The sequence below is a fragment of the Rhea americana genome, unplaced genomic scaffold, assembly GCF_003343005.1.
Source record: "Rhea americana isolate MKP2758 unplaced genomic scaffold, rheAme1 scaffold_6, whole genome shotgun sequence".
In the NCBI taxonomy this organism is placed as follows: Eukaryota; Metazoa; Chordata; class Aves; order Rheiformes; family Rheidae; genus Rhea; species Rhea americana.
The window spans coordinates 5,690,249-5,700,312 of record NW_028186756.1 but is presented as its reverse complement, the minus strand read 5'-3'; positions in this window follow the sequence as shown (position 1 = coordinate 5,700,312).

Below are 10,064 nucleotides of genomic sequence, written 5' to 3'. Positions count from 1 at the left end.
ATTTCCTGTGCAATTCCAGAAACAAAAGAATAAACAAATAGCTCCTAAGCACTGGTCTGTTTTCATATGCATGCTTCCCAACTCCAAGCCACATTCTGCAACACCACAAYTTTTAGTCAAATTACAAGCACAACCAACTACTTGATTAATTAATGTTCTTTTTAGTTGTATTGTGCATATGTTGCATAACATAGTTATAATAAATCATCTTACTTCCAAGGAAAGTTATTAATAAAGGTATTCTACTGTTTGTTACTAATATCAGCCTTAATTTTGCATTTTTCCAAAAATCATTAGCAAAATTTCTTGTTATTTCACTGTTGTAGTATCATATCCATTTCTGTTTACACCAGGGTGATGTTTCGGTTGCTCATCTGAGTGAGTTTTAGCATCTCTTAAAATGTATCTTGTTTTCTAGTAGTTATTTAAACTCCGTTCTGATTGTGTTTATCTGAAAATAGTTCTTTAGAGCTAGAAGTGCTAAGGGCTGAATCCAGCTTACCTTATTCACATAAACATGTGGTTCCATTTATTTCCTTTGATGAGTCAAGTCAAAAGAACAAGAAGTTTGTGCTCAAAAGATGGATCTTCTGGAAAAATATATGGCATGTAGAGAACTAGCCTTTCAAAATCATTTTATGTAGAAGCATTTTCAAAATTGTCTGCACAGAAGAACCAATGAAAAATAGCTTTACATTCACTGGGACTAGATTCAATTCTTTATCTGTCCATGTTTAATTATGCAAAGTTTTATTAAAAATGAGTGTTATTCTTTTCTGTTTATGTTTGCAGTGAATAAATAAAATTATATTGCTAGAAAATTAGCTTATAGGCAGCAACACTAGTTCCTGTCAGAAGCAAAAATGTATGTTGTAATCATGATCTTTTAGGACCTGATCTTTTTATTTAAATTATTCTAGTGTTAGTGCCAGAAAGGAAAAATGAATAAAAACAAATTTATTGTATGACACTATACAAGTAACCTGTTCATAGAGATGGCATACTGGGAAGAAATCAGAAGTTTCAATCCTTATAATTTATTTTTTTTTAATAAAAGAGTCAAAAGATTATTTTAACTTTCTTCAACAGATGTAGTTATCTCAGGTTATTTAAATGACATGCTAAAAATAGATGTAACCTGAAAGTATGCAGCTAAAAATGAAAATAGGGAGACACTGAGGGTAAGGTAGCTATGTGCAATTTCAGTAGCAGTATCTTTTATTAGTGATCTATGAGTGTGACACTACAGTGTTACTAAAATACTAATTGTGGAATTTGATCCGGACATTGAGCATAACATTTGCCTTTCTGTACCTTGGAAGTAAGAAGAGATCATTAAACTAGCTCTACTTTGTGAAGAGCTTTTAGATCATCGAATAAAAAATGTTTTTAAAATGCCAGCTGTAGAATTTTAGAGTTCAGGCTTTAGTAGCCTGCCAGCWTAGTTTTCTATGGTAGGCACAGAGCGCAATATATATGAAGGAGTGATTTGTGTAAGGATAACTTGACTGATACATCATTGCATGTTTACTTGGCATGCAGACAAACCAGTCTGTATGAATTTTAGTCTAGTAGATACTATTTGGCTCTTGAAATGCACAGTTAATGTTGTAAAAGAGCATAACGGGCTTGTGGCCTTCACAAGCTGTGCAGACRTCCTTAAGGACTCTTTCTTACTATTGCTTTCTGCAGCATAGGAAGTGTCCTTACCCAAACTCTCAAACACACCTGAAAGAACAAGCTATAATAAGGAAATTTCCTGGAGAAACACAGGAAATAATCAGTTCTCTTGAGGCAAATAAGCACTGTTTTATGTGATCCTTTGCTGTATTTGGAAGAGTGTGTCCAATTTCACTTGTATGCATGCATGTATGTCCTGTTGCCTTAAACAAGATATGTACGTGCCTGTATGTATGTTTATGTATGTATACAAATACATGCATAAAATATAAGCTGGAATATCCTATATTTTAAAAGTGTCTGTACATACTAAAAAATGGAGTGATTTGTATAATCTAGAGGATGTGTAACTCAAATAACAGTTTCTGGAAATAACATGGGATCTTCTTAAAGTGTGCTGTCTTCTAGTTACAAGTTCAGTTAAGCAATCCATGGGGAGTGAAACACTGAACTAAACTGATCTTAAAAACCAAGTATGCCTGGGACAATAGACAGGATTTTTATTTTCTGTTCATTTTTCCCCCCTTTTTGCCTTTTATTTTCCTGCTTTGTATCAGCCGTCTTTGTTGGATGATGCAAGAATGAATGTTAAAAACTAAATGTTAAAAACTGAATGTTAAATTAAATTATTAATAGTTGAAACATCATTATCATCCGCTTTTTATAGTATTTGAGCTATCCTGCTCCTTCCTGGCTTTGTCCCTGCACTTAYCTGTTCTTTGGGAATAAGTATTACTGAGACTTGCAGAGCAGGCTCAGAAAAGACAGTTGTTCTTATAAGAAAAGAAGTAATAATGTTTAAGCATCTATAAGTAAGCCTTTAAAAATACTTGTCTTTTTGGCCATCTCCTGTTTCCTTTCTCCACTACTGAATATTAGGATAGTTGGAGAGTATTTCTTTCCCCTCTGTCTATCAGCAGCTACTTTTTATCTATTTTCTTTGTTTCAGCTTATTTTTTTTAATCTTTTTGCCTTTACTTTAACATTTAAAGCTTTGCCCACAACTTTTCTTATCCATGAGTTTGGAGAAGCATTCATTTGYTTGCTTCAAGAACCAGTCTGCCCAAAGAGCATTTGAGAAGGGACTGATAGTTTCTATGCGCCTTGTTTTTCAGTGCTTCTGTAGATTGCTCATGAACAGCAAATAGTTATGGTTTGCATTTTGAGTGTGTTTAAATACAGGGATTGGAAGCCATGGTTTCTGTTGGGACACTGCTGGGGGCTTGGTAGACCTTTGCCTGGATGTCTGTTTGGAAATAATACTGGCATACTGATTCCCCGTTGATATACYCCGGCCTCTGCCACGTGCACACGTGGAATTGCCAGGTGGCCTAGGAAGCTAGCAATAGCTACTAAGGATGCAGCAGTTGGAAGATCAAGTCATTGCAGAAGTCTCAGGTCATGACATTGGGTCTTAGATTCCTTGCAGGTTCACAAATGTCCAAGTGTCAGGCATGAGAGCTCAGCGCRAGGACCTTCCACGCATTCTAAAAAATTTTAAGTCATTCTGTCGTTCCTGTGTAGTGTTCCAAAGGACAGCATTTGACAAGTCGTAAACTTAAGGAAAAAATGTTATAGAGGAAAAAAAAAAAGATTGCTTTTCCTTCAGTAAAGTACTTTTATTGCACCTGTTCAGCCACAGTATTATCTTCCTAGATTTTCTGTGTGATTTCTGTTCATGCATTGAAGATTCAGATTGCTATCACATGATCCATAAAGATAACTTTGTTATATTCTTTCATTACATTGTACAGGCCCTGGTTTCATTCAGTGCGATAGAATTTAATAATTTAATAATTTTGAAAACTATCATTTTGGAAAACATTTGCGGATCTATGTGGTGTACGTGAGACAGGGCAAAATTATTTATGTATTTATACATGTGCATTTTGTGCTACAGAGGTGTCTAGAAATCAAAATTAATATCAGAGTTGCTCTGTAGTAGCAATGCATATGGAGTTTTTTAGAACTGTGTGGGCAGATAGTAATCCAGCAGGCTCCTTGGTCTGCTCTCCGAATGGGCTGAATGCATATCAGGCAGTCATATCAACTTGGCTCTGCTAATGCAACTGTCYCCTTCAGTGGAGTGCAGAAAAACTTGGTCCAGTGTGCTCTTGTTTTTATAAAAGTGTTCTAAGGTGATTTTTTTCCTCAAAAAAMTCCATTTAATTTCAATTGGATGTGTAGCTTAAAGTTTCTAATCAGTTTTAAAAATTTCAGACCCATCCCAAGAAAACAGTTTCTGACACAAGGTGGCATAGAGTAAAGAAGCAGTAAACAATCAAATCATCTATCTAAGGTCACATAGGAAATCTATTCAAAAGTATTAACTAAGACTAGAGATACTATTTAAAWTTTTTAAGCTTAAATTCATTCTATCTGTGTGCAAAATTTTCATTATTCACAGCTATCTTTTTGACATCAACAAGAGRCAATTATTACAACTGTTTAATCTGTTCTGTGTTTTCTGCTGTGAGATTATGTTGTTAGTGTATTATAAAGCACTATCTGGACCTCTGAATTGCTATCAAAATGTCACCATTTGTTTTAGGAGTTTCCACTGTCCATTAATACCGGCCAGAAAGTGTAATAGTTCTTCAGAACATTCAGAAAACTTACTCATAATACCTAATACCTAAGACTTAGGTAGATTTCTTAGTATGGTTATAAATTCAGAAAAAGTTTAGTAGGGTTGCAGAGCTTTGTTCTCTGTCATTTATATAGCTTGGCTTGCTTTCAGGGTGTTAATAATGATCTTTATATCCAGCTAAGCAAATGTAGAAGTGGGTTTCACAGTTCCTGTTCAAATAAAGTTACACTCTAACAATTACCTACTAATTCTGCTTTGGAAATGTTAATGYTTGTATAGTTATAATGTGGGAATCATAATGTCCTTTGCCTTTTTTTTTAAGATACTCTGTACAGAGACTAGACTGCCACAGTCAAGACRTAATGTAGAGATAAGAATTCTGTACCTTTTTAGACAGTCATCTTTGCATAGTCTATTTAGAAGTTGACTTAGTATGATGAATTAGGATCTAGAGAAATTCAGAGTTGCTGTATATCTTATGAACATATCTTAGAAGACTCCAACAAAAGGTTTATTGCAATTTTTTTGCAGAAGACTGTTAGTTAAAATTATGGATTGCATTCCAAGAACCATCTAACTCTAACRCAAGATATGGTACTTGTTAAAAGGGTGCTATCAAGTTTTTAAAGTTATGATTTTTCTKGTTTAATCTCCCACTATGACATCTATAAATATAGTTTCTTTCTAAATTTGTTTTGCTCTTTGCCTTTTGAAATGTACTGTTTCTTCTCTTTTTAATGCTGTTAGCGTTTTTTACAAAGCTTTAGAATGTATTTATTCTGTGCAGCACAGTGTGTTAATGTTGTCAGCATGACTTCAGAATAAGATCTGTTCCTCAACTTGGTGTTCTCACTGACACCTTGTTGAGGTGACCTGTCTAAAATACTGTCATGGAGCCATTCATCTTGATAAATACCTAATGCAGTTCTAGGAAATTCCGGCTATTTCAGTCCTATTTCAGGCCTGCTACCTTACCTTTTATATGTATTATTCATAAGCATAAAACAGTGCAAACTAGAACAGTGATGTATAGTAAGTGTATGTAAAGTTTGTTATTTTTTTTAAATATAGACTTTGCAAATTTTAGTGCATTTGAGCATATGATTGCAGCAACCTGAGTTGAAAGTGTGCTGAAACCTAAAGATGGAAGACTCTGTCAGTGTGTGTGCCACTTAGCTTTCTGTCTGTGATGGCTCTAAAGGAATCCTGAAATCTTTTGATCAATTTATAAAGAATAAGTCCTGATATTTTCACAAAAAAAAAAGAAAATTTAAATACTTATTAATTTCCTGTGATTACAACTTCCATGTTATGTTCTCAGTACAAGACTGTCATTTTGCTTTCATATTCGTTGCTATAAATATATATATAACAAATATAACTGTATTTGACCCAACATAATTGATATTATTACAATTAGTATTGGATAGCTAAAGGGTTTTGTTRATGAAAAATGGAAAGAATAAGAAAGAGAAACTTGTTGGCATCAGGAAGTTTAAAAAAAAGAAAAATTGCCACTTGAAAGTTTTAAAAGCACATCTGCATGTGTTTGTATTACACTGTCAAAAATGCATGTGGAATATTGTGCAGACTTAATATGTCAGATGCATCAGAGTCAGACCTAGTATGAACCATGTAATTGTATTTCACATCGAGAATCCACTGAACGGTACAAGTCAGGTAGTTTTAAGGAGTTTTGTTTTGTTTTTTTAAGATCTTCACATGTTCTCTTACTAAACAAAAGTGGAAAATAAGTCAAAAAAAGATTAAGAACCATTTTCAGGGTTTTTCCCCCCATTCAATCGTATTTCTCACTTCTTATTATATTTAACCTAATAAGCAGTATGATAATGACCTTTATATAATTCAGCTAGATGCTTCGGAATATCCAAAGTGTATGGAAGTAGTGTATTAAATTTTGTTCTTGTTTTGTAGTAAATTACGTATTTTCTATTTAGGACAAAATTGTGCTGTCTTTTGGGTCAGTAATCATTCTAATGCTCAGCACTCCTGGACTGACTCCATCAGTGTGTGGACAACTCACGTTCTTAAAGGCCTAAGAGATATATGGTAAATAAAAAAACATTGCTGGATTCTCTCTAATTTTGTTTGAATGAGTTCTACTTATCTATACTAGGAAGATTAGAATGGACAGGGAGAAACCTTTTAGAATTGCCAATAGACAGCTAGTTTTTGTTGTTACAGAATGGACCCCATTTTGTAACATTTATGATTCTCAAGTAGATTTCTAGTAGAGAGTACAGARAACTAGTAGAGAGTACAATAGAGAGACCATAGGTTTATCAGAGCTCTTGCTAAACTTCCTCAAGAATGTGCCTGGTTTTGTTCTAGGGATTTCCTCTGGGGATACTGTCATTAAACTACGGCTGCATACGTCACATCATGCTTAAAAATGTAGTTTGTCAGTCTGAATTCATAGATTTTCTCCGTTCTTATTACCAAAGTGATTAAAGGCTCTCTTTCAAGAGCTGTTTCTGCAGGTTTGGAATACTCTGTGGTCCTGTTGGTGTCAGTGACAGCTGAACTATCTGAATGCCTTKCAATGTTACTCTGAGAATAGATGTCTTCAATGCTTTGGCATCCTTTCACAGGGCTGAAGGCAGTGGTTTTAGTATTTTTCTCAACCTGACATAATACAACCTCCTTCCCCCCTGCTTTTTAAAACCAAACAAGACTATCAATTAGACTATAAATGGTTGAAAAAAGAGCTCTGCACAAGCCCCCCCTTTTTTCCTACTTATTGTGAATTGTGTCCGGAACCTAGCATTTGTGAATCTGCCTGCCAGCTTTGGGCACTCAGTTCTTATTATTTAAAATGGAATGTAGCATCCAAGACCTTAAGACAATTTAAAAATATTTGCCATCAAGGTTGACGATATAATTTATGAATGCTATAGATGCGATGCTATATGAAAGAGAGAAATACCTCAAAATAATGTATTAGTTAAACTCATGGATGATCTATTCCATTGATTTATTCCTCATGTAGTCTCCCTGAAGTCAAGGAAAGTGCAAAATAAAAAAAATTGTGCTATGTAAATACTGATTTCATTTGGAAACAATTATTATGGTTCAAGGGACTCCTGTTTCTGGATTAGGAACATCACTTCTGTCGTTGCAGAACTTAATGTGTTGTCTGTGTATGGATAGTCTGTTTGTTTAGTGGCAGATTGACTGCTTCAGCTAAAAGTTGTCATCAGATAAAGAGAGAGAGCTTAGCTTTTGGCAACTTGTATTTTATCAATGATCTCCTGGCTGAAAATTCTCAGTTGTCAGTGTGTTCCCAAATCCTATATGTGGAGCCTATAAAGCTATAGGTACCTCAGGCTAAAAAAARCATTGTAATTACTGGGGCAGATTAGGAACAGGAAGAAAATGAAATGCTTTCTTCTGGATGGTTCTTCAGTAAATTAAAAGTATTATATTGAAAAAGAATAAGAGAGGGAATTAGTGGAGAGGGAGATGTGATACTTTGATCAATCCAAGTTGCTAAATCCTAGAGTAAAAGAGCAAGTGCACCAGAGATTTGTACTTATCTTTAGACTCTTAATCATATTTGCTTTGTCACAAGGAAACTACGTTTAAAATACAATTTACGCTGAGAACACTAAAGCAGGGATTAACAACCTGCCACGCAGGTATGAAAGATGATGCATCAGCAGGCGCAGCGCAGGAGGCACAGAGGGCCGGCAGCGGGCCAAAAGCTGGGAGCCGGGAGCCACGGCGTCTCGCATGGAGGCAGCTGCTGCCAGCTGCCCTGAGCCTCACCTCGCACAGAGCTGGGAGCTCCTGCCTGCATGCAGGCAAGGTGCCCGTGATCAGCAGCATCGTGCCTGTGTGAGAGAGAATCTCCTGATTCCCACTGAGCTTTCACTCTCCAGGATGCTTTAATTTGTAAAATATAAACACAGACCACCACATACCCTCTTGAGGGGTGCATGAGCCAGTAAATAGGGCAGTCAGACTAGGTCACCAAACAGGAACACAGTGCTTTAAAAATTTCCATGTTAAATTGGCTGAAGACTAGATAAATGTTATGACTAATTCAATGTCTTGGGGATTTGTTTAGTGAATAAAAACGGTTGATTTAAGAGCATTCATATTGTGCATGACTCCCTAGGAAGATACTGGCGTTCTTTAATGCTGCTACCATACCTGAAGAGGTATTTTTATTCTTGTATTCTAAACAAAACTTGCATGGTAACCATAATATGTTTGAGTTGACTGATCAGTGCTAAAAAATAGAATATACCAGTTCTGTTTTCTGTTTAGATCAAAATCCTTGTTCAAGTTCTTAGCTGGGYTTAGAATTGTTAATTTATGAGTTATAAATTACAGATTATTTACTTTTGCAATCTGGGCAGAATATCTTTTACCATTTTCATATTACAGATGGGAAAGCTAAGGTATGGGAATCTAGTAATTTTGCAAGTCCAAAAACACCATAACAGTACCATATTGAAAGTTACTTATATCAGAAAAATTCCCTTCATTTTGAGTATGTATCTATAATTAAAAAGATATTCCTTTAGACAGATAACAACAGAGGCTTGCTAGGATGGCAAATATCTGATGAATAGTCAAACAAAATTTTCATTCCTAGATAGTTGTGGATTCTTTTTATATGACTGACTAGAATGCATAGAATTAGTTGGGCCTAAGAAGGGTGGAATCTGGAGTTTAAGGTTTTTATTTTCACTGTTTTATGCTCGTTGTTTTAGGATCTGACTGTCTTCGGAGTGTCTGTGTACATGCAAGTTTRAATATATATACATATATCTCTTTCTTGCTTTCCAGAAGACAGGAAAAATATTTCAGCAGAATAGAGAGCTTCTATTTGCAAGAACAGTTGATTTGTARCAAGTTACGCAGGAGAAGAATGTTTTGCATTTTGTTCTGAATGTAGTGCAACTGATAGTCAGCTTTAATTCTTCTGACAATGAGTCAAGAGTATTGGCCTTACTCTTATGAAGTCCTAATTTCTGTGATCATAATTTTCCCTACTGCTGGATGATAATTTCATCTTTTATAGTTACTGCTTGGGTGACAGAAATGTGTTTTTCCTTGTGGCTAGTTCTGTGGCTTCTAGATTGGAGTATGATGTCTGTAGTGCCTGCTTAGTGTGTGTTATGTTGCTGCAAACTATGAATCTGTGTACTGAAGATAGATGCCTCCCAGGTCCATTTACAGGTATATGGGCTGCATGCAGAATGCAAGTTGATATGCAGATGTTTGTGTATCTTTATTGGAATTATGTCCTTAAGCTTAATACACTGTTTTATGCAAAGTGAAAAGGAGATGTAGTGAGATGCATTAAAAAACCTAACATGTTCAGCTGTTTTTATTACTACTTGCATTTTTTTTATTCTAAGTCCTTTAGAATGCCTTTCTATATTAAGTTTATTTAATTTTGAGGTCTTTAGGGGAGAGAAGAACAGTGAATAGTTTCTTCAGAGATTTGTGAAAAATGTTGACAGATTTGAAATAAAGCGTAGAAGGCTCCTACTGAGATTYGTACTTTCTACTGTGTAAGCTGCTGTATTATCTCTAGAAAATGTCTTTGTACATCAGTGAAACCAGAAGACCTTCAGCAGATTGTTTTATTGAACTTTTAATAGATATTAAGAAACGTTACGCCAGCACTTCTGCCACATTGCTGTCATTAAATAATAAATCATCACTGTAGCTGCCTGATGGGATATGTAGCAATGCTGATGGTGGCAGTCTAGACCAGAACTGGAGAGGATTAATTTTAAAACACAGAGCAAAAAAT